This window comes from Lactuca virosa, chromosome 8 (genome assembly GCF_052849685.1).
Source record: "Lactuca virosa cultivar CGN04683 chromosome 8, Lactuca_virosa_CGN04683_v6, whole genome shotgun sequence".
Classification (NCBI taxonomy): domain Eukaryota; kingdom Viridiplantae; phylum Streptophyta; class Magnoliopsida; order Asterales; family Asteraceae; genus Lactuca; species Lactuca virosa.
Window position 1 is genome coordinate 120,881,499 of NC_136433.1, and position 25,265 is coordinate 120,906,763.

At 39.7% G+C, this 25,265-nt stretch overlaps 1 pseudogene across 1 annotated transcript; it reads left to right on the forward strand.

Annotated features, from left to right (window-relative positions):
- The first annotated feature begins 15,817 nt into the window (after positions 1 to 15,817).
- LOC145132201 (uncharacterized) lies at positions 15,818 to 17,108 on the forward strand (annotated as a pseudogene). Its single transcript, XR_013717895.1, has 3 exons — positions 15,818 to 16,279; positions 16,420 to 16,673; positions 16,732 to 17,108. The product of XR_013717895.1 is annotated as an uncharacterized LOC145132201 (transcript).
- Positions 17,109 to 25,265: the final 8,157 nt, after the last annotated feature.

Genomic DNA, 25,265 nt, shown 5'->3' on the forward strand with positions numbered 1-25,265 from the left:
TAAAAACGAAAAATTTGTTTGAAAATTTACGGTGTTTCATCATAGTTGAATGAAATCTTTTCATCTCTATCTATTATATCTGTAATAGTTGCCATATATTTATACAAAAGGAAAAAATGATTCAGAAGGGTAACGAACTATTAATTTTGTTCATATTTAGTCGCTTTTTTGTACAACATATACCATTAAACTTGCTGCAAATCTTCATATTTTACCCTTGTGACCGGTTGCTGCAGGTTACAAAGGTAAAATATGAACAATTTTAACAAGTGAGATGATATATGATGTAAACAAAAAGGGCTAAACGTCAACAAAATTAAAAGTTTTTTTTAGAACCAATATTTGCATGAGTATTTGCGATTTTTTTCGGCTAATTTTTTTCCAAACCAACACCACCACACCATCTCTAGTTCACCGTCTAAGTTAATCACACCATAATAAAAAATGATTTTTTTTTGTAGTTTGCATATATGTATATTTATAGAAGGAGAGCCATTTTCTTACTGTTAGACCAGATTATAAATGTATGTATGCGAGGTTTATTCGTCGTTTTAATCGGTTATATGTTTATTTAATTCGGTTTAATCGGTTTTCTTACTTCTAAAATATTAACCGAAACTAAACGAAATAAGGTTTGGATAAATCGGTTTTCAGGTTATTTTGTTTTGTAACCCATAAATTTTTTTTTTCAAAATTTAACTTTCACACTCATTCCAAATTCATCAAAAACATTACACACTTGTTTTCAAAATGTATAATATCAGAGTTTTCCCATAAACATAAACAAAACATGAGGAGCTGTACGATCACGCCTTCGCCTTGCCGCGATCCCCTGATGTACCTGAAACAATAAACTGAAACTGTAAGCCCGAGAGCTTAGTGAGTTCCCCCCAAAATACCGATACACTGCACATAACACATATATAAACAACAGCATGAACTGGTTCCACAGCTTTACAGACTGGATTACCCCCTGGGCCCACAGTGTGAGTCTGGATTGCCTTACGGGCCCACAGCTCACATTTGGCTTGCCATCAAGCCCACAGTACGAGTCTCCCTTAGCCCGTAACTGGAATGCTCCCGAGCCCACAATACGAGTCTCCCTTAGCCCGTAACTGGAATGCTCCTAGGGTTTGTTGGCTACTGCACGGAGCCGTACAACCTCAACCCATCCCACATAACATATAACATACAACATCACCACTGAGCATGCAACAATCATATAACATCACAGGTAGTCCTACATGTCTACCTAACTGGCATAATCACTAGCATGCAACACTAACTCATACTCAACATCTAACACTGCTAGGATAACATATCCAATGGGCCGACCTTGGTGCCTTATACCCCTTAGTATAGTGAGGATAACTCACCTCGCAACTGTCGTCAGAAACTAGAAAGCTCAACTCCCGGATCACCAACGCGAACTCCACTACCTATAGTTACCATAAAACCCTTTTTCATAAATTTCCAAATTACCAAAATACCCTCAGAAGTCAACTGGTCAACTCTTGGTCAAAGTCAAAGTCCTCAGTCAAAGTCAACATCGTCGAGTGCAGTTCACCGACTCAGTCTAGTCCTTCCTGAACTCGAGATGTCATGAAATCCTTGGTTGACTCGTCGAGTTTCCTCGCAACTCGTCGAGTTCACGCGTATCAAAGGGTTGTGGAAAAACCCTAGCCGACTCGTCGAGTCATACATCTGACTCGCCGAGCCCAAGGCAATCTTCATCGGACTCTCCGAGTTGTTCATCCAAATCGTCGAGTACATGACTATCTTCATATGACTCGCCGGGTCGAACTTGCGACTCGCCGAGTCCCTTCAATCCTTTAACCATACATATGCTTTTTAAGTCATGCAAAGGCTCCACATTGCAGATCCAGCTTCCCAAGGCATGTTTATCACGTAAAGTTGCAAACTTTATGTGCATGCATGGCTCTAAAGGCTCTTAATGATGAATCCAAGCTTACAATGGAGTTTTACACTCAAGGAAGGCTTCAAACATGACCAAGCTCGATACTTTATGAACCTAGAACCCAAGAAGGGTCCAGATCTGAAGTTGCAACTTCAGATCTAGCTTATACACCACAATATCATCATAACCAAGCCAAAACAACCCTAAACCTCACCCAAATGAGATCTAGAAAGAAATGAGGTAAAGGTGACAACTTGATACCTTCAAATGATGCTAACTGAGGTAGATTTCAGATCCCCCACACTTTCCTTGCTTCTAGTCTCTTGTCCTCCAAGTTCTTCTTTCAAAGATCCACTTTCCAAAGCTTAAAACAAACAAGAATGAAGCACTACACGGATTAGGGTTTTCTGGACTATCAAGGGACTGTAAAGAGTCTGAAGGAGGCTTATGATTCTTTAAATAGGGTGCAAAACCCTGGGGTTTAGGGTTTCATCTGCCAGCACCTACTCGTCGAGTCCCTTATTGGTTTCGGCGAGTAGGTCACTAAATTAAGTGGACCAATCCACTGCTACTCGACGAGTAGGGCAACCAACTCGTCGAGTAGACCTTGAAATAAAAAAAAATTCTTATTTAATCAATACCTGAGAATCGGGGCGTTATAATTCTACCCCCGCTTGAACTAGACTTCGTCCTCGAAGTCTGCCGCGGCGAACAGTTCCGGATAGTGCTCCGCATCTCTGCCTCTGGCTCCCACGTCCACTCGGACCCCCTACGATGATCCTACTGTACCTTCACCAAAGGTATCTCCTTATTCCTCAGAACTTTCGTCTTCCTCTCCAGTATGGCCACAGGCCTCTCCACATAATTCAGGCGTTCATCGCCCTGAATATCATCTAGCGACACCACTGCCTCCTGATCCATAATGCACTTTCGCAACTGCGAAACGTGGAAAGTGCTGTGGATCCGACTAAGCTCCTCCGGTAGCTCTAGCTTGGAAGCTACCTTGCTAACCCTGGCAATGATCCTGAACGGCCCAATGTAATGGGGACCCAATTTCCCCCTCTTCCTGAAGCGGATCACACCCTTCCATGGTGAGACCTTCAGGAGAACCATATCACCCACCTGAAATTCTAACTCAGATCGACGCCTGTCGGCGTAACTCTTCTGCCGACTCTGATCTGTCTGCAATCGCTGCCTAATCTGTTGAATCTTCTCAGTTGTCTGCAAGACTACTTCCGTCCGCACCATCACCCTGTGTCCCACCTCACCCCAACAAATCAGGGTGCGATATCTCCGTCCATACAACAGCTCGAAAGGCGGGGCGCCAATGCTGGAATGATAGTTGTTGTTGTAGGCGAACTCTGCAAGCGGTAGGTGGGAATCCCAGCTCCCACCGAAATCAATGACACACACCCTCAACATATCCTCGAGGGTCTGAATGGTCCACTCGCTCTGACCGTCAGTCTGCGGATGGAATGTTGTGCTAAAGTGAAACCGCGTGCCCAGTTCCTCGTGAAACTTCTGCCAGAAACGGGAGGTAAACCTAACATCTCGGTCGGAGACAATGGAGACGGGAACCCCATAACGAGACACGATCTCGCGAACATACATGTCGGCCAACTTCTCGGCCGACGAACTCTCCCGAATAGCCAAGAAATGGGCACTCTTGGTCAATCGATCCACGATGACCCATATAGCATCAAATCCCTTCGCCGTCCTCGACAACTTGGTAATGAAATCCATCGTGATCTGTTCCCATTTCCACATGGGAATCTCTAGAGGCTGCAGCTTACCATGCGGCCTCTGATGTTCGGCCTTGACCATCCTGCAGGTCAAGCACCTCTCGACATACCAAGCGATTTCTCGCTTCATACATGGCCACCGGTAACTCAAACTCAGGTCTCTATACATCTTGGTGGCCCCCGGGTGAATAGAAAAATGAGACTTATGAGCCTCCTCCATGACCATCTGCCTGACCTCACCAGACATCGGAATCCAAACCCGAGCGCATCGGGTCAATAATCCCCGACTATCCTACACAAACCGGGTATTCTCACCCTTGATTCTCTCCAGCCTCCAATTCTCCAGTCGCATGCCCTCAACCTGGGCATCTCTGATCAAACTCACAAGCGGAGAATCCACCGCTATCCTCATACATACCGCTGGGGTGGAAGACCCAGCTGACTTGCGGCTCACAGCATCCGCAACCACATTCTCTTTACCAGGGTGGTAAAGGATCTCGCAATCGTAGTCCTTGATTACATCCAGCCACCTGCGCTGCCTCATGTTCAGGTTCAGCTGATCCATGATATGTCTCAAGCTCTTGTGATCCGTGTAAATGGTACATCAGACCCCATAAAGGTAATGTCTCCATATCTTGAGGGCGAACACCACCGCTCCCAGCTCCAAATCATGCGTAGGGTATCGCGTCTCATGCGGCTTCAACTGCCGCGACGCATAAGCTATCACTCGTCCCCTCTGGATGAGGACTGCTCGTAGACCTGTGATGGATGCATTACAGAACACCACAAAGTCCTCAACTCCTTACGGGAGTGTCAAAACTGGAGCCTCACACAACCGCTGCCGGAGGGTCTCGAACGCCCTCTGCTGCTCAGAGCCCCACAGGAAATCCACCCCCTTCCTCGTTAGACGAGTGAGGGGTACTGCAATCTTGGAGAAATCCTGAATGAATCTCCGGTAGTATCCTGCTAATCCCAAAAAGCTCCTGATGTCCGAGGCAGATTTCGGAACCTCCCACTGCATGACCGCCTCGATTTTGGCCGGATCGACCAAAATCCCCTCCTGGTTAACGAGGTGTCCAAGGAACTGGACCTCCCGTAACCAAAACTCACACTTCGAGAACTTGGCATATAGCCGCTCTCGTCTCAGAACTCCCAATAGCTCCCTGAGATGCTCCTCGTGCTGCTCTCGGGTCTTGGAATACACAAGGATATCATCTAAAAATACGATGACCGAGCGATCCAGCATCGGTCTGCAGACACGATTCATCAGGTCCATGAATATCGATGGCGCGTTGGTGAGCCCAAACGACATCACCACGAACTCGTAATGTCCATAATGGGTTCGAAACGCGGTCTTCTCCACATCCTCCTCTCTGACCCTGACCTGATGATACCCGGACCTCAAATCGATCTTGGAAAACCAAGATGCGCCCTGCAACTGATCAAAGAGATAATCTATCCTCGGGAGTGGGTAACGGTTCTTCACCGTTAACTTATTCAACTTCCGGTAATCAATGCACATCCGGTGCGAACCGTCCTTCTTCCGGACAAAAAGAATCGGTGCTCCCCATGGAGAACTGCTAGGTCGAATGAATTTCTTGCCCATCAGTTCCTGTAGCTGTGACGACAGCTCCTGCATCTGTGGTGGTGCTAATCGGTACGACGCCTTAGTGATAGGGGCCGCACCTGGCACCAGGTCGATCCTGAACTCGACCTGCCTCTCCGGAGGTACTCCGGGTAATTCCTCCGGGAACACATCAGTAAACTCGCTAACCATGGGGACCTCTGAAACTGGAGTCTGATCCCTGTCCCGCGTATCCATCACATATGCTAAATAACCCGCACATCCGTCCTGAATGTACTGTCGAGCCCTGGCAGCCGAACAAAACCCGAATCCCGCTCTGGTCCCCTCGCCATATATAATCAACTCTCCCCCACTTGGGGTTCGAACCACTACCCGCTGACCCTCACAATCAATCATGGCACCGAAACGACTGAGCCAGTCCATCCCCACAATCACGCATACATCCCCCATGGGGATCGGAATCAAGTCTATCGAAAAAGGTACCTCGAAGATCTCCATCTCGCACCCTCGGTAGATCGAAGAAGCAGAAACCCCGTGTTTGTTGGCGATAGAAACTCGCAACGGACACTCTAGCTCGCCTACTGGAACTCTGAACTCCCTACTAAATGTCTGAGATACAAAAGACTGACTCGCCCCCGAGTCAAATAAAACCAATGCAGGTAAGGAGTTCACTAGGAACGTACCTAATCACAAGTATAACGGATAAACATACAACAGATATAACCAATGGGAGTAATGATAGAAACATACCAGCAACCACATCCGGTGCTGCCCTAGCCTCCTCGGCTGTAAGCTGGAAGGCACGACCCTGAGCCTTCGGAGGCTCTGCCTTGACTGGTCTCCCATCCGCGATCCTCAAGGTAGTCGGCGCTGGAGTATGCGCCAGCTTGGCGGCTAGCAACGGACAGTTGGCCTTAACGTGGCCAACCTGATCGCAGTGATAACATAACCTCATACCCTGAATTGGGACTGCCTGGCGACAGTTTTAGGTTCCCATTTTATCGATTGGATCGGTGCGGAAGATATTACCTAGAAGATAATCATGTATTAACATGATGAACAATATATGTGAGTAAAACTGTAGTGAATAGATAGAGAGATACAAAATATTACAAGAACACTCATGGGTTGGGAGAGATAACTCTCCCTTGGTGGGAGAGATCCCACCACACTCTCTCTAATCTAAATGTCTACATAGTGAACACTAATACTAAAAATGACCATCACCTCAACTTTATATACTAGTGGAGGGAATATGCTTTTCATACAAGGGAATATTCTAACCTAATAAACACTCAACATTGTAGAGCATTTTCATGCTCCAACAATCTCCCCCTAAATGCTCGGAAATGGTGAGGGTAAAGCAGTGATAAAAGGCAGAACATCCGACATGCAGGTCCGGTAGGTCTGGTGCTGAAGTGTCTCGGAAAAGATAAAGTTGTTGTGATCTCGGAATCTGGCAATGGAATCTCTAACATCAAAGAACATACAGAGGAACCCAATCTCTGAATAAAAGTATGAAAGCCCAATCTTCGAATGTGATCAGTCCCCAAAAACTAATCATGTTCACAGTCTCCCCCTCGACTGTAGAACCGAAGGGCACAATGTAGAAACACACAACGTCTTCAATATTTCGAAAGTGAATGATAATGCACCAAATAATCTCTGAAGAATAACCTGCTGAAAATGTGAAGCATCCAAAAATAAAGTCCGAATGATAAATAATGAGAATCCGAAGACATGGTCTAGCAATGCCAAAAATTTGATCGTGAGATCAAAAATAAGTGTCACGCCGCATCGCTAAAATAATCATCGTCTTCAAAATATTGCAAATCCAAACTCGAGCAATCATAATATCTGAACCGGATGCAAACACAAATGTGACATCCCAAAGTGTAGAGTCTGAAGATAAATAATCATAATCCGAAGAGCATCTAATAATGCCAAAAATTCGATCTGTGAAGACCAAAAATCAGTGCCACATCACACTACTAAATGAATCTTCGTCTTCAAATGTCTCTAACGTCAAAACTCCAATAGTAACCAGAATGGATGCTCATGATTCGCCCCCTATTTTTGATTGACCATGCAATAAGATCAAAAATAATCATGAAACCGGGCAAGAGAATATGTCGGATAAAATGGAGCATCGCACGCTCCCCTTGATGTGAGCATCTACCCGAAAAAACGAGGATATTATTTTTTGGTCATGGGTAGACATGGTGATGTATTGCTGAACTGAACAAACACTGTAGAATATGTATGATAAACCCCGCTGCTGAAAAATCATAATGCTGAACCGAAGTAATGCCGATAACCGAAATGCAAACCCGAACTCCCAAATGATGGTCCGAAACCATATATAAATAGTCCGAAGGGAGTAAAAATGCGAGTAGCTCGGTAAAAGTCAGACACAAAAATAATAATCTCTGAACCAACTGTGTCATCACTCATAATCAGCAAGAAGAACGAAGCCTTGCACCATGGGGCTAAAATTGGTGTTAAAAAAAATAATTGGTTTTAATAAAAAATTGGTTTTAATAAAAATAATTGATATTAAAAAAATAATGGGCGTTAAACAAAATTAATTAGTTTTAAAAAATAAATTGATGTTAAAAAAAAATAATTGGTGTTAAAAAAAATAAATTGGTTATAAAAAATGAAATAAAATGAAAAGAGTTGATGAGTTTCGGAATAAAAAAGGAAAATGGGTCAGGAGGTGGATCCATAATAAAAATGGATTCACTTATGAATGAGTTAAGTCTCAGAAGGTTTAGAAGTGGGTAAGAAGTGAAAAAGGTTAGGAATAGAAAATGTTAAAGTTCCGAAATGGGATAAAAAGCAAGGTCCGGAATTTTTTGGTTTTGGTCCGGAATTATTTTTGGTTCGGAAATATATATATATATATATATATATTTAAATCTGAAATGGGTGAGGAAAGGTACGAAATAGATATTTGGTTCCGGAGTGGTATTTGAAAGAAAAAGTCCGAAGTGGACTTTGTGTCTGGACATAAAAATCAAGTTGGTCCGGAACCCAAAAAAAAGAATTCTGATTTCTGAAGCAAAAAATTAGCTCCGGAAGGTGGGTTTAAAGAGAGAGTCCGGAACAATGAATGAAATTGAATAAGGCTGGCATGGGAATGTGGAATGGACAGGACATGAGGCGTGTGGCAGGTTTATGTCGGGTAAACAGTACCGAGTTTATAGAGGTTGACTTCAAACAAAAAGATAGTGTAGTTGTCAGTAAACTTGCAGACACAAGAAGTGAAGTTTTCTCCAATTTTTGAGCAAATCCAAAAAGCTACACGATTTTTTGTTTAACTACACGCATTCTTTGGACAAGAAAGTACCTCCACTAATCGACAAAATTTGTCCTCCAATATATTTCAATTTGACGTAGCTTGTATGGAAACCCACCATACTCTCGCTTCATACACTTGTACCAGCGACATGAAGATTTATACTCTCCACAAAAAAACTTTTACGTCGGAACTCAATAAATCTGTTTAATTCTCATATCCCAAAAATATAACTTGTCTTTTTCAAAACACTTTTTACATGGGATAAAAGATTAAACACCACCTTTTTTAAAAGAAACTTCATCTTCTTCAGCAAACATATTTTTCTCCTCATAAACTCAAATTCAACAGCAGCAAAAATGTATGAACAATAGCAGCATAATTTTTTATTTTTCTAGCAACATCACCAACAAAACAGTAAATAAGTCACAGAAAAATTTTCAGTTGTGAAGGCTGAGAAATTCTTCAAGGATGACGAAAATCTTCAAGATAATAAACCAATCGGGATCGTTCCCTTGAAATAATCGGGAGATCTCCAAGGTCTCGCTCTGATACCACTTGTAGGTTCCCATTTTATCGATTGGATCGGTGCGGAAGATATTACCAAGAAGATAATCATGAATTAACATGATGAACAATATATGTGAGTAAAACTGTAGTGAATAGATAGAGAGATACAAAATATTACAAGAACACTCATGGGTTGGGAGAGATAACTCTCCCTTGGTGGGAGAGATCCCACCACACTCTCTCTAATCTAAATGTCTAAATAGTGAACACTAATACTAAAAATGACCATCACCTCCACTTTATATACTACTGGAGAGAATATGTTTTTCATACAAGAGAATATTCTAACCTAATAAACACTCAACATTGTAGAGCATTTTCATGCTCCAACAACAGTCCTTCGCGTAATGCCCCTTCTTGGCACACCTGTGGCACCCACTACCAACTCGATACACACCAGAATGACCCTTGCCACACTTCCCACAAGTGCGGCTCTGTTGACCCCCGATCCTAGTATCAGCGGTCTTAGACCGCTTCGGCGTCGGCTGAGACTGTGTCGGGGCCTACCGCTGCTCTCTCAACTGCAGCTCAATCTCCAACTCACGCCGTCTGGCGGCCTCCTGCAACTCTAAAAGAGTATCACATCGCTGGGTAGACACAAACTGACGGATATCCGTCTTGAGCATGCTCAGATAACGGGTCATCTGAGCCTGCTCGGAAGCAAACTCCGGGCAAAACATCGCCCTCTCAGTGAACATACGGGTGATCTCCGTCACCGACTCCCCATCCTGTCTCAAACTCAGAAATTCCTGTGCCAAACGTTCCCGCTCAACCCGCGGAATGTAACGGGCGCATAACATGTCCCTGAACTGCTCCCAAGTAACATCAGCTCTCTGATCATCAGTGTACGATCCAGTCACAAGTCTCCACCAGTCCTTGGCCCCGGACCTTAGCAGGTTTAGAGCACACCTGACCTTCTGGTCAGTAGGACACGAGCAGGTGAAGAAACACCCCTCCACATCTAAAATCCACCTCATAGCCTTGTTGGGATCCTGCGTCCCATCAAAAGTAGCGGGCTTCATGCTATCGAAGTCCCTGTACTGAAAGCCCCTACCAACTCCTCCCCCTGTCGCGGATACAGCTGATGCAGCTGCTGCGGCAGCTGTCTCTGCAAGGGCTGCGTAACGCTCATCAAAGTACTCCACCATGGCGGTCTTAATCGACCCGAACATCTCCGGCAACTGTGCCCAGAACGCAGCAGCAACCTCATCATGCAGGATCTCTCGAATCCTGGCATCCAACTCCTCTGTACCCATCTGCACCACCGGCTCAGGTGTTGTTGGCCCCTCTTGGCCTCTGTTCCCTGATCCTGATCCCGAACCGGATCCAACCACAAAGCGTCTCGTCATCACCATTATGAAACATACCACAAGATATCATATAATCCATATAAATAACTGGGAGCCAACTCCCTACTAACCCTAGGGATTGTGACTTACTTGACACGCGTATGGGTCCTGTGCTTTCAGTAGTATGGGCCCATACTACCTTCCACACCTACCCATATTTGTCTCAAGTATCACCACAATGCCCTAACTGAATACACAACATGGTGAACGCTCAATCCTCACTCTTAGAGGAATGCTAAATATCTCATAACTGGCCTCCCGACCTCACACAACCCACCCATCCATGAAACTTCCACCAAAGTGTATGCTAGCCATACATAACGTTGGACCCTATAGACTTTCGAATATCTAATCCTACCCTAAGCTCCCAATCAAATAAGAACAGAACATAAGGCCAAATCGAACATTCTCAGGCTATAAGATCTTAATTATGTATAACCGTGATGCATACACTAAGTAACTATAGTAATGATGTCAATCTCATATAAAGGAAACCCTAGGCTAGCAGGCATCACGTAATCAGGCAATTCTATCATACCATTCCTGAAGATCCCTAGCCTAGTACTAACATGTTGTTCTAACATATCTCACAATCAATTAACTTGTATGGTATTTTGGGGTCTACTTACTGGCTTCGGCTGATCGTACACCCTGCATCCTCCTTTACTTATTTTGAAAACCTTTTTGAAAAATTATTTTGAAAACCTTTCCTTGATTTGAGACTGGAGTTACACGAGTGTTCCTCCAATTCACTCAAACCAAAGCTCTGATACCAACTTGTAACACCCATAATTTTTTTTTTTCAAAATTTAACTTTCACACTCATTCCAAATTCATCAAAAACATTACACACTGGTTTTCAAAATGTATAATATCAGAGTTTTCCCATAAACATAAACAAAACATGAGGAGCTGTACGATCACGCCTTCGCCTTGCCGCGATCCCCTGATGCACCTGAAACAATAAACTGAAACTGTAAGCCCGAGAGCTTAGTGAGTTCCCCCCAAAATACCGATACACTGCACATAACACATATATAAACAACAGCATGAACTGGGTCCACAACTTTACAGACTGGATTACCCCTGGGCCCACAGTGTGAGTCTGGATTACCTTATAGGCCCACAGCTCACATCTGGCTTGCCATCGAGCCCACAATACGAGTCTCCCTTAGCCCGTAACTGGAATGCTCCCGAGCCCACAGTACGAGTCTCCCTTAGCCCGTAACTGGAATGCTCCTAGGGTTTGCTGGCTACCACACGGAGCAGTACAACCTCAACCCATCCCACATAACATATAACATACAACATCACCACTGAGCATGCAACAATCATATAACATCACAGGTAGTCCTACATGTCTACCTAACTGGCATAATCACTAGCATGCAACACTAACTCATACTCAACATCTAACACTGCTAGGATAACATATCCAATAGGTCGGCCTTGGTGCCTTAGACCCCTTAGTATAGTGAGGATAACTCACCTCGCAACTGTCGTTTGAAACTAGAAAGCTCAACTCCCGGATCACCAACACGAACTCCACCACCTATAGTTACCATAAAACCCTTTTTCATAAATTTCCAAATTACCAAAATACCCTCAAAAGTCAACTGGTCAACTCTTGGTCAAATTCAAAGTCCTCAGTCAAAGTCAACAATCCATGTTGACTCGACTCGTCGAGTGCAGTTCACCGACTCGTCGAGTCCTTCCTGAACTCGAGATGTCGTGAAATCCTTGGTTGACTCGTCGAGTTTCCTCGCAACTCGCCGAGTTCACGCGTATCAAAGGGTTGTGGAAAAACCCTAGCCGACTCGCCGAGTCATACATTTGACTCGCCGAGCCCAAGGCAATCTTCATCGGACTCGTCGAGTTGTTCATCCAACTCGTTGAGTACATGACTATCTTCATATGATTCGCCGAGTCGACCTTGCGACTCGCCGAGTCCCTTCAATTCTTTAACCATACAGATGCTTTTTAAGTCATGCAAAGGCTCCACATTGCAGATCCAGCTTCCCAAGGCATGTTTATCACGTAAAGTTGCAAACTTTACGTGCATGCATGGCTCTAAAGGCTCTTAATGACGAATCCAAGCTTACAATGGAGTTTTACACTCAAGGAAGGCTTCAAACATGATCAAGCTCGAAACTTAATGAACCTAGAACCCAAGAAGGGTCCAGATCTGAAGTTGCAACTTCAGATCTAGCTCATACACCACAATATCATCATAACCAAGCCAAAACAACCCTAAACCTCACCTAAATGAGATCTAGAAAGAAATGAGGTAAAGGTGACGACTTGATACCTTCAAATGATGCTAACTGAGGTAGATTTCTGATCCCCAAACTTTCCTTGCTTCTAGTCTCTTGTCCTCCAAGTTCTTCTTTCAAAGATCCACTTTCCAAAGCTTAAAACACACAAGAATGAAGCACTACACGGATTAGGGTTTTCTGGACTCTCAAGGGACTGTAAAGAGGCTGAAGGAGGCTTATGATTCTTTAAATAGGGTGCAAAGCCCCAGGATTTAGGGTTTCATCTGCCAGTTCCTACTCGTCGAGTCCCTTCTTGGACTCGGCGAGTAGTCACTAAATTACATGAACCAATCCACTGCTACTCGACGAGTAGGGCAACCAACTCGTCGGGTAGACCTTGAAATCAAAGAAATTCTTATTTAATCAATACCTGAGAATCGGTGCGTTACATGTTTGATTCTCAGTTAAATATGAATAACAAAAACCAACATTTTAAGTGTATTAAGAAACAATAATTTGTCCAAAAATAACTTAACAATCAACGTCTAGACCAATCGTGTGTCAAAAAATTACGAAAAAAACGTTGAAAACTATAAATGTGCATTGTGTATATATGCACATTTGTGAATATTCAAATTTAAATATATGCACATTACAAACAACATTGTTTTTTTATTATTTTGGTGCGATTGGATTAGACGATGCAGTAAAGATGGTATGATGGTATTGGTTTTAAAAAAATTTGACCGGAAAAAAAAACTCAAATTCTCATACAAATATTAGTTCTAAAAAAACTTTTAATTTTGTTCATATTTAGTTACTTTTTTTGTATATTATATGTCATCTAACTTGTTGAAACTGTTTATATTTTAATCTTATAACTTGCAACAACCGGTCACAAAGGATAAAATATAAACAATTCAACAACTTTGACAATGTATGGTGCACAAAAAAATATGAACAAAACTAATAGTTCGTTACTATCCTGAGACAAAAAGGAGATGATAGTGCGATTTTGGAGAATGAAGAGAGGATGAAAGGGGGAGGAGTCTTAACCCTCAATGACTATGAGAGGGTTATACATCGAGAAAAACGCAAATATCATGAAAAACTAATTAATATAATGTTTCTAGACATGATCTAAGAAACATCCAAATTCATGAAAAGAAATGTAATTTAGTCTAACGTTTAAAAAGATATATTCACCATTAAAATTAAACAAAAAACGTGCATTAATGTCATGTTCTGTGTTTTAGTCAAATATGTTATTCTACCAACCAATGTTCATAAATTATCGGCCATTTTACACAAATAAACCAATGAGGATATGGTGACAATCATCTAAATAAAAAAGTGGAGATTTGAGTATTCATGCCATTATTGCACAACTAGACGAATTCCCGCGCGTTGCGCAGCGAAGATTAAAAATATATTGTTAAAATATTAAAAAATATATGTTTAAAATGATTATGTTATTGACATTAACTTTGAGATAATATTTTTACACTAATTTATATATATATATATATATATATATATATATATATATATATATATATATATATATATATAATCTCAATTATTTTGAACAATAATATCCATTGACATCAACTCACATTCCTCATTAATAGAATTAAATATAATTATCTATTTAGTATTATTTTTAACAATTATTATTATTGATTGATTATATTTTTACTTACGCGATCATTTTCTAATTTCAATAATGATGTTCATTTAAAATACAATTTATTTATAGCTAAATGTAATTTATAATTTGATGTTATTATCATTTAAAATTGTTATTCATTAATTTTAAGCCACTTATTATTAATAATATGTTAAAGAAGACTTTTAAGAAACACTTAATATTATTATTAAAATGTGAAACATACACTAAATAATAAAGTGATAAGATAGACAATTTGCATTTCAAAAAAGACTTGCATGGATAATATGACATATCCATGTAATTTGATTTTATTATTTATAATTATTGCTTATTAATTTTAAAACCACTTGTTATTATTAATAAGTGAAAGAAACTTTTAAAAAACACTTATTATTATAATTAAAATGTTAAACATATACTAAAATATAAAGTGATAAGATTGATAATTTGCATTTTAAAAAAGGCTTACATGAATAATATGGATAATATGACATATCCATGATTTTTAATTAATTATTGTTTTGAAGCAACATGAACATACAAACATGTATACAATAGTTAATTAAATATTATATACACCACCTTCCATAACATATGATCGATAACATGAATCTAATCTAATTTACATTAAAATTTCAACCACAACATACAATGATATTCTTAAAAGAATACTTAAATCAAGAAAATACAAAAAAGAATTAGTATATAACAAACTTACAAATTAAAAACTTCAACATAATAACATGGCTCGAAAAATTGTTCAAAACCCTCAAACCAACACAAAAAACTTTAAACTTGTTTTCTTTGTGAATTTTGTATGTGATTTGTATTTGTGTGTCTACTAAAAAAGATTGACCTTTTTATAGTAGAGTATCCATTAATTGTTTATTAAATATATTATATAAGTTATAAAACCTTTGAATTGTTAATCATTATTAAGAGACTTTTGAGTGGTATTCATTAAAATAGGAGGTTTCAAATGCATGAGGTGTTTGCAAATTTTTGTGGGGGTTTCATATGCATGAGGTTTAAGGAAAAATGCTAGCTTTATAAGTATGTATGAAGTGAAAGCTTCCATCTAGATTCATTTTTGAACATTTGGAAACTACTGACGATGTCATTGGAAAATTTTGAAAATAAAGATACTAGAGGTGTTTCTTTCATGTTTTTTGCAACTAACATGCCTAATTAAGACTACATAAATGGCATGGTCTTCAAAAAAATCACTGGTTAATTTCTAGATAATTAATGATTGTTATTTGAAGTTAAAATTTTTAATTAATGGTTTTTGTTCATATGCATTTTTACCTAAACATTATAAAATCACTAATATTTTGAAGTGAGGTTTCTTAGAAAAAGGAAATTTGTTATATTATATAAATATTTGATTCCCGGATTTATTGTTTAATTCCAGCTTCGTCACCATGCACAGTTTCTTTCCCCAATCCCCCCTTTCCCTTCTTTTTGAACATGATACATGCCCATCGGCAATACATACACATCACTGACAAATCACAGACTTACATTTCATGTGATCAAAACCCATGGCTGATACAAGTCAAACGGAAACGGTGTCTTCCGAATGGGACGATCTAACGGGAAAGGTAGTGTTGGTGACCGGAGCGTCATCTGGAATCGGCCGGAGCTTCTGTGTAGATCTGGCGAACGCCGGTTGCAAAGTGATCGCGGCAGCACGCCGGCTAGATCGGCTGATATCTCTCTGCATGCGATGAGATCAACGGAAAAGACCTCATCGATGACGTTCGAGCAGTGGCCGTGGAACTTGACGTCGCTGCTGAAGGTCCCGTGATATAGAAGCCTCTGTCAAAAAAGCATGGAACGCATTTGGGCGCATTGATTGTTTGATTAACAACGCTGGGGTTAGAGGTGCGTAATAACAAAGATTTAAACGATTCAAGAGGCCATGATTGAATAAACTAGTTTGGTTTCTAATCTTGATAAGTTTATCCTATATTGACTGAATATGTTAGTTCAAATAGAGCTTTCATGATTATGATTATTTTCAGGAAACATGCTGTCTCCACTGGCCGGAGTTGTCTGAAGAAGCATGGAACAGCACCATGAGAACAAACTTGACAGGAACATGGTTGGTAGCTAAGTACGTGGGTAGATATATGTGTGATGCTAAACATAAACATGAACATAAACATGGAGGATCAATCATCAATATCTCCTCAATTTCTGGTCTTCCTCGTGGAGAATTACCTGGAGGTCTGGCTTATGTGTCTTCAAAGGCAGGTGTCGTCACATTGACCAAGGTACTTATCCTTTAATTCAACTTTTATAGATATATTACATATGATGATATTTATGTATTAAATGGCTATGGAAATGGGTATGTACAACATCATGGTGAACTCGATTAATCCGGGGATTTTTAGGTCTGAAATCACAGAAAGTTTACTGAGGAAGAAGTGGCTGAATCAAGTGGTTGAAAAGATTGTCCCTTTAGGAACATTTGGGACTACTGATCCAGGGTTGACTAGTCTAGTAAGGTATTTGATCCATGATTCATCCAAGTACGTCACTGGAAATACGTTCATCGTGGATGCAAGTACTACCTTACCAGGTGTCCCGCTTTTTTCTTCACTTTACAATCTAGATAAACTCACCACATTATTCTACATCAAGTTTCAAGTCGGATACATTTTTAATTTGCATGCTTCATCAAATGTCATATCTTTTGTGTAACCTAAGAAGGAACAACTATATATATATATAGTTTATTTTGTTTTACACAATTATGATTATACTGTATTTTGTTTTACAACAACTTATAAGGAGGCCATGAATTGAAATGTAGAATCGATGACCCATGACTAAACCGGTTGTTATATTAGGTATTGGTTCCAGATTGTGGAACGGGTTTGGAATATTCTTTTCTGCAAAGACCTTAAGTGATCAACTAACTCAAATCTTACAACTTTTAGCCGATCGGGTTCAGCTTTATGAGGTTCATCATTGATCCTTGATTCCTACATTAACCAAAGTGTGTATATGGAACAAACTAGAGATTTCTACTTGTTTCCATCTCAGTATATATGTATATATTTTTCAGATAATCTAATCAAGAATTTTGATGAGACTGTAGCAACTAATGAATCAATCATAGAGAGTTTGACTTCTAAATTGAGCGGCTTGCAACTTGAGCTAACATCAAAGGAAGATAGGCTTAATGATATGCAGGACCTTAATGAAAGAAAGAAGAAAAAAACTTGAAAATTGCTCCAAACCATGCCTCATGCTTCAATACTTCAAGCCTTCAACACACACACACATGTATCCTCCTGTTAAAAACTTAAAATTGTGAAATGCAAACATTACAAAAAATTACCAATTTACATTTGTGGATAATGAGGTAAAGAAAACATTACCAAAATGCAATACAAATTGAACAAAAGCCCAAAATTGGTGGTTTTTTCTAACCGCTTTAATAACCGGATTTGACCATACCGACTCGAACCAAACCGGTTTGTCCACCTCTAATTGTAGAAGCCAGAAAAAGTCCATAGTCATATGACATAAATTCGGCCCAGTAGAATAAAATTGGTTAATTTATTTGGCCCAGTAACATCAAAACTAGCTAGTCCGGTTGTTCTTTAGAAATGTTTTTGTCTAAAGCTAACTTTGTAGATATTTATTTTACTTACTTTAATAAAGATGGTGGTTACGAATGAGACGTAGGAATTAATTAAGAGATGGTAAATGAGAAATTTCTTTGGCGTACTAGCTGAAAAGCAAACTGTTAGCTGAAAAGCTAACTGATAGCTGAAAAGCTAGCTGTTAAATAAAAAGCTAGTTGATAGCTGAAAAGCTAGCTGATAAAAAATAACGTTTGGTAAAACTAACTGAAAAACTAGCTGAAATATATAAAATTACATAAAAGGACATGTAGGAGTATGTGTTTCTATAATTAATTAAGGGGTGTATTTGGAAATTTAAAAAAAGCTTCTAAAAAGCTAGTCTAAGTAGTTTTTCAAAAAGCTAGCTTATAAGTTACTTTTTGGCTTACCAAACACGACAACATAAAAAAGCTCGAAAAATAAGCTAGCTTATCAGCTAGCTGTGGCGCGCCAAACACAACCTAAGTATTTAATACTAGTTATTACAATCCCAATTCATACGTTAATCAAGGATAAAACAAACCCACGATTTAATGAAGGTGGTTAAAATTAATAAACGATCTAAATTTTAAACTCCTAACAAACCATGTCCAAACGTAAAAGTATTTTTGAACTTAAATCTTGCATCACTAAAATGGTATAGTGGTGATAACCGGCTACAAAATATTCCGAAATAAAGTGATTTAAATTCGAATTACATATGTTTCATCTTTGGATTGTTTGTTGATAAAAGATGATTTTTTTTTTTTAAAAATAATTAAAATTCCGCATACAGTTTTTTTTAAAAAAAAACATAAATTCAAATCTCCAATTATATATACAATAAAAACACATTGCTCTTACGAACAGTGGAGCTAGTAAGTTTTTCGGCTGACTTTTTATGTGGTTATCGACTTCTTTATTTTTTTACCGGACCGTTTTTTTTACCGTTTTGTTATTTCTGGCTGGTTTTTTCAACGGATCTATGGGTGATCGGAAGGAAGATGAGGGTGGGTCGGTGGAGCTGCTTGGGTAATCGAAAAGTGTTTGTAACATCCATAAAATTCGAGCCAATTTAAACTTTTTAAATCGTTTAAAACCATTCAGTTATTACAATTTGTTTTCAAAATAGTTTAAACATCAGAGTTCTCAGAAATCAAAATCATCAATCGAGGAAGTGTACGGTCACGCCTTCGCCTTCTCGCGGTCATCCGTTGAACCTGAAACAATAAACTGAAACTGTAAGGTCTTGAAGGCTTAGTGAGTTACTCCCGAAATACCAACGTCATACTGATATAACCATAACATATAACATATAAGTAAACAGAACAGCCATGCATCTCGAGTCTACAATGTGACTGGTCCGCCCGCACGGGGCCTTCAGTCCACCTGGTCCACTCTCTGAGTCTACAGTATGCATAATGAGCCTTCATCCTGGCTGGACCGCCTCGCGGGGCCTACAACCTATCTGGACCGCTCCCGAGCCTTCGGCATGACTGGACCGCCTCGCAGGGCCTACAGCCTATCCGGACCGCTCGCCGGGTATGTTGACCTACAGCACAAAGCAGGACCGCCTCAACCCAACCCCCAACCAAACAATCATGTGCACATAAATATTATACGCTAGCTCATATCATATAACAGTCAATCTGATCTAACAGATCACTAGTCATAGCAACATCCCAATAATCGGGATACAGACCTAACCGGTCACTAACATAGCCTCATCCTATAACAGGACACCGACCTAACCAGGTCACTAAGCATAAGCATATCACCATCCTAACTACCAGGATGTAATCAATAAACATATCATGCCATAATCAGGATACAAATCCATAAAGGGCCGGCCTTGGTGCCTTAGACCCTATTGATATAGTGAGGATAACTCACCTCGCAACTGCCGACTCGAAAGATAAGCTCAAACTCTCGGATCACCGCCACAAACTCCACCACCTATATTCACCATAGAACCATACTCATAAATTTCCAATTTCCCAAAATGCCCCAGAAGTCAAATAGACAACCCTTGGCCAAAGTCAACTCTACGATCAAGGCCAACGATCCATGTTGACCCGACTCGTCGAGTCCTTCCAGAACTCGAGTAGTCGTGAAAACCTCCCACTGACTCGTCGAGTTTCCCTGCAACTCGCCGAGTTCAAGCGTGTCCAAATGTCGGGAAAACCCAAGTTGACTCGCCGAGTCACCCCTCTAACTCGCCGAGTCCATGCAAAAGTCCTTGCACGACAATCTTCATCGGACTCGCCGAGTTGACCATGCAACTCGCCGAGTCCATTCAGTCCATTATCCATTCAGATGCTTTTTAAGCCATTTTAAGGTCCCATATTGCAGATCCAGCTTCCCAAGGCATGTTTATCACGTAAAGTTGCAAACTTTACGTGCATGCAAAGCTCATAATGCCAAAACCAAGCTTGCAATGGAGTTTTACACTTAAGGAGAGGCTCATACTTGCTAAAGCTGAAAGCTTTATGGGCTTAGAGACCAAAGAGAGTTCAGATCTGAAGTTACAACTTCAGATCTTAGCTCATAACCAAGAATAGCTTCTTATTATGCTAGAAAAGCCCTAATCTTTAACCAAATGAGATCTAGAATGAAATGAGGTCAAGGTAACGACTTGATACCTTCCAAAAGATGCTAACTGAGGTAGATTTCAGATCCCCACACGTTCCTTGCTTCTAGCCTCTTGCTCTCCAAGCTCTTCTTACAAAGATCCACCTTCCAAAGCTTAAAACACACAAGAATGAAGCACACACACGGATTAGGGTTTGCTGGACTCTCAAGAGGCTGTAAGGGGGCTAAAGGAGGTTTATGATCCTTTAAATAGGGTGTCAAACCCCAAAAATTAGGGTTTCATCCTCCAGCTCCTACTCGTCAAGTCCTATCTTGGACTAGGCGAGTAGGTCACTTAAACACGCGGCCCAAACCGCTTCTACTCGACGAGTCAGGGCATCCAACTCGTCGAGTAGACCTTGCAACTTATGAAAATCAAAGCCATAAGATTATCACCTGAGAGTCGGGGCGTTACAATGTTAGTGAAATGGTGACCTATTGCGCACATGGTCTTCTCCAGTTCTCCTGCTCTTTTCCGGTTGATGATTTTCTCTTGTCTGTGGAAATTGTTTTTCTCTTGCTTTCTTCGGTGGTGCTCTCTGGGCATGTGTTTTTTTCCCTGCTTTTTTTTTCTTTTGTTGTTCTTCTGTGCATTTGCGTTTGTGGTTTATTGTCATGTCTTCGTTTGTGATGTTTTTCGTTTTCGATTGTTGGGGATTATGGTCGTTCACCATATACAACTTCTCTCAGAACATAATCTATATTTCTATGTGTTTTTTGAATTCATGGAAAACTACCTATAATCGATTATCGATGGCAACTTATGGCCAGCTCTTGGTAAGATTTTTTTTTTTTTTTTTTTTTTTTTTTTTTTTTAAACCTTCCAATGGAATTGGCTTGGGTATGTGCAATTTTTGCAATTTACATTCTTTTCTTGACTTTGCTCTAATAAAGGTGTAAGAGGATCAAGGTTCTAAATAATGTAAGACGTGACTTGGTAGCAATGTGAAGCCTTAAGCTTTATAGAGTCGTGGCGAGCCACGTCGTTTGTAAATTGTGACTTAATGGGGCAATTCTGTACATATAATTAATAGTTTTATATATATTTTATATTATTATTCATTTTTATATACATGTGACTTAAGGCGGCATTTTGTCAAAGCTTGGCGGAAAGTACAAACGTTGGAGCCATGACACGCCATGACGAGCTTTTTAGAACATTGAAGAGGATAGATGAAGTGAGGTATTGTTTTGTTTACGATACTATATGATGAAAGTTGAAAGTTTGATGATGCACACCAAGTGCTTGATAAAATTCTTGAACCAAATCGTATTTCTTCTTTTTTATCTAAAAACCACATAAATATTTTCAGCAGCTGGATAGATCTCAATATGTAGTTTGGATAGATCTCAATATGTAGTTGTGCAGAAATTATATAAAATCAAATATGTATTTTAATATTTTTTTCTTTTTAATTATATAAATATATTAATAGACATGCCCCTAGGCCCTAGCTTTGATTTGATCCCAGTGGTGAACAAGGGAAGGGAGGATATAAGTGAGATGAGCATTTGCATAAGTTTTCTTTCTTTTATATAACTAACTTCCAATTTTTTATGTATGCAGTAGACCACACTATGGTGTATTCGGAAAGGATCAAAGATATAAATTATATAATCATTGATCTTCAATTTGAAATTTTAAAAGATATGTAAACAGGGATAGCTAATCAATTTAATTCTAAATACACATTACACATGCTGTATTAATTGCTTACCCATGGAGTTTTTTTTTTCTTCTTTTGCTTCATAACTTGAAATTGAGTATTTTTTACATCAAAATGATTTTTTTTGGATTGTTAATTAGTGCGAACTGTTTTCTTTTTAGTGGGTTGGTAATCGAGATAAACAAGTTTTTTCTTACTTTTGTATTCTTACATGTAGGTTGATCTAAATATGACGATTACTTGCATATCCTCATAGTAGACAAAAACAATCTTTTCTCAAAGAAAAATATCAAATGGAGCTTCAAAGACTCTATCCCGACAAGGTACATCAAACAGATCTTTAAGCGAGATTTTTACCACCTTATAGTATGAAATGAAAAATCCATTTGTTTTTACTTTCTCAAAAAAACCCTTCTGATTTAAGTTTACAAAAAGTTTTTTTTTTTTTTTTTTTTTTTTTTATAGATTAAGTGTAGTGATTGTTTATGTATACATGGGTTGTTTTCTATTTGGATCTCACTATCAGCAGTTATCCATAGTAGACTCTGACATAAGGCCATATTACATCACTGACTGAAGAAACAAACAAGTGGCATGCATCTGCTTTGTGAGATATGTTTTATCTAATATATAACTTTTGTTGAGCTTTTTAAAAATATTAACATTAGTCAGTTATTATAACATCGTCTCTTTTGTACTCTAACTTACTTTCATGCATGTATTAAGTTGTCAAAAAATATTTTTTTTCCATTAATTTCTTGCCTTATAGGATGAAATTAAATTAGTCAATAAATGAAACCTACAAAAAATTTTCGTTTTAAAAACCATTAGTTCCATACACCAGATATATCAAAGTCAACCATGATACAAAATATCAAATCACCATAGTACAAATAATCATGAGTGTGGAATCATGAGGGGATGCTATGCCATCACACCGAACCCTTTCCTTTCGTACCGAAAGTACCTGAAACCATAAAGGTAAACTGTAAGTACAAAACATAGTGAGTTCCCCAAAGTACCACATAGGATACATAAAGTTGGGCCCAACCCTGTGGTATATTTCAACCAAACATACAATAATGGGCCCAACCCTAGGGTTTCTTTCAAACTATCATATACTCATGGGCCCAACCCTAGGTTTATTTCAACCTTATCATGCAATAATGGGCCCAACCCTGGGGTTTATCTCAACCCAATCATATAAACATGCAAGAGTCACAAAGATAACTAGCATTCTACATACACAATCCAGTGGGCCAACATTAGTGCCTTCGACCCACACGTACAGTGAGAAGACTCACCTCAAACTGAAGATAACCAAATCACACACGTGCTTGCTGCTATAAGGGCTCCTAACACTAAACACATCCAAAGCCTACCCTAATTAATAATTAGGGTAATAACCCATAATCTAGGTCCAAATCATATTCTCTCTCACTAAGGGTAAAAGACCATTCTACCATTTACAAACTAGACCCAACTAAACATGGCCCAAGGCCCAAAAATGGCACAAGTAGACTTCTGGGAGTACGGCATGCATACTCCTTCCTTATGCCCTACGTATTGAGTGTCCACAGAAAGGGTACCGGGAAAAACCCGTTATGCCCTGTATACTCAGAGGTTACGCCATGTGTAACCCTCTGTTGTCCAAAACCACCTTTTAAGCTCTTAATACCTAAAGACTAAATGTCCAAATCACATATCTTAATCTTGGGAAGGTCTTAATTGATAAAGTCGTCAAATTTAATTCTTTTTCATGGCTTAATGGAGCCCAAAACCAAAACCTAAGTCCATAACACTCTTTAATAACCTCAAACTCTTGCATGAGTGAGAAATAGTAACGAAGACTTCATTTTTATGACACAAGATCCTCAAAAACAACATAAAGTGACAAACTTGAGCCTTGGAGTAGCTTTTACTGACAAGAACCAAACCAAGGGACCAAAAGTTATGCAAAACTAAACCCTAGCCTAGATCTAAACCATAAAACCATAAAGGTGTGAGATTTATACCTCTAGAAGTTGACAAATGAAAAGAAAACTCTGGATTTACAAGCTCCAAGCCCACCAATCACTAATAATGAACTCCTTCTTCTTCCAAAATGCACAAAGAATACTCTAAAGGTCCAAAACAAGCTCTCAAGGGTTAGGGTTTTGAAATGATAGAATGAGGGAGTGGAGACTGAAGGTAAGGGAGGTCTCAAGGACTTAAGGTCCTTTACATAGGGTCCAAACCCTAAAAATTAGGGTTTGGGATATGTGTGAGTACGCCCTGCATACCTCTTATGTACGCCATGCGTACTCAAAGGAGTCCACCATACCTTTTAATGAACTACGGCCAGCGTACCCATAGGGTATGCCCCACTCAAGGACAAAAATTCAATTATTTAAACTTTAATCCATAATTGAAAATACTTGGAAAGACGAGTGTTACAACCCCCCACTTGAATCACACTTCTTCCTCAAAGCTGCTACTGCAAAAAACTGCAGTTAATGCTCCATCATCTCATCCTCGGGCTCCCATGTCCACTCAAAACCCTTTCGATGCTACCATTCCACCTTCACCGGGTTTACCACTTTGTTGCGTAGAGTCTTTGTCTTTCTGTTGAGAATTACAATCGGTCTTTCTACATAGTTCAGGTGCTTATCGACCTGAATGTCTTCCAAAGGAATCACCGCAAAATCATTGGCCAAACACTTTCGTAACCGAGAGACATGGAAAATGTTGTGGATCTGAATGAGCTTATCAGGCAAATTCAGCCGGTATGCAACCTTGCCCACCCGAGTGATAATCCTGAAGGGATCGATAAACTGTAGGCCTAGCTTGCCTCGCTTCCGAAACCGAATGACACCTTTCCAAAGTAACACCTTCAGAATCACAAAATACCCTACCTAGAACTCAAGGTCCGATCGACGACAGTCTGCATAACTCTTCTGTCGACTTTGCATG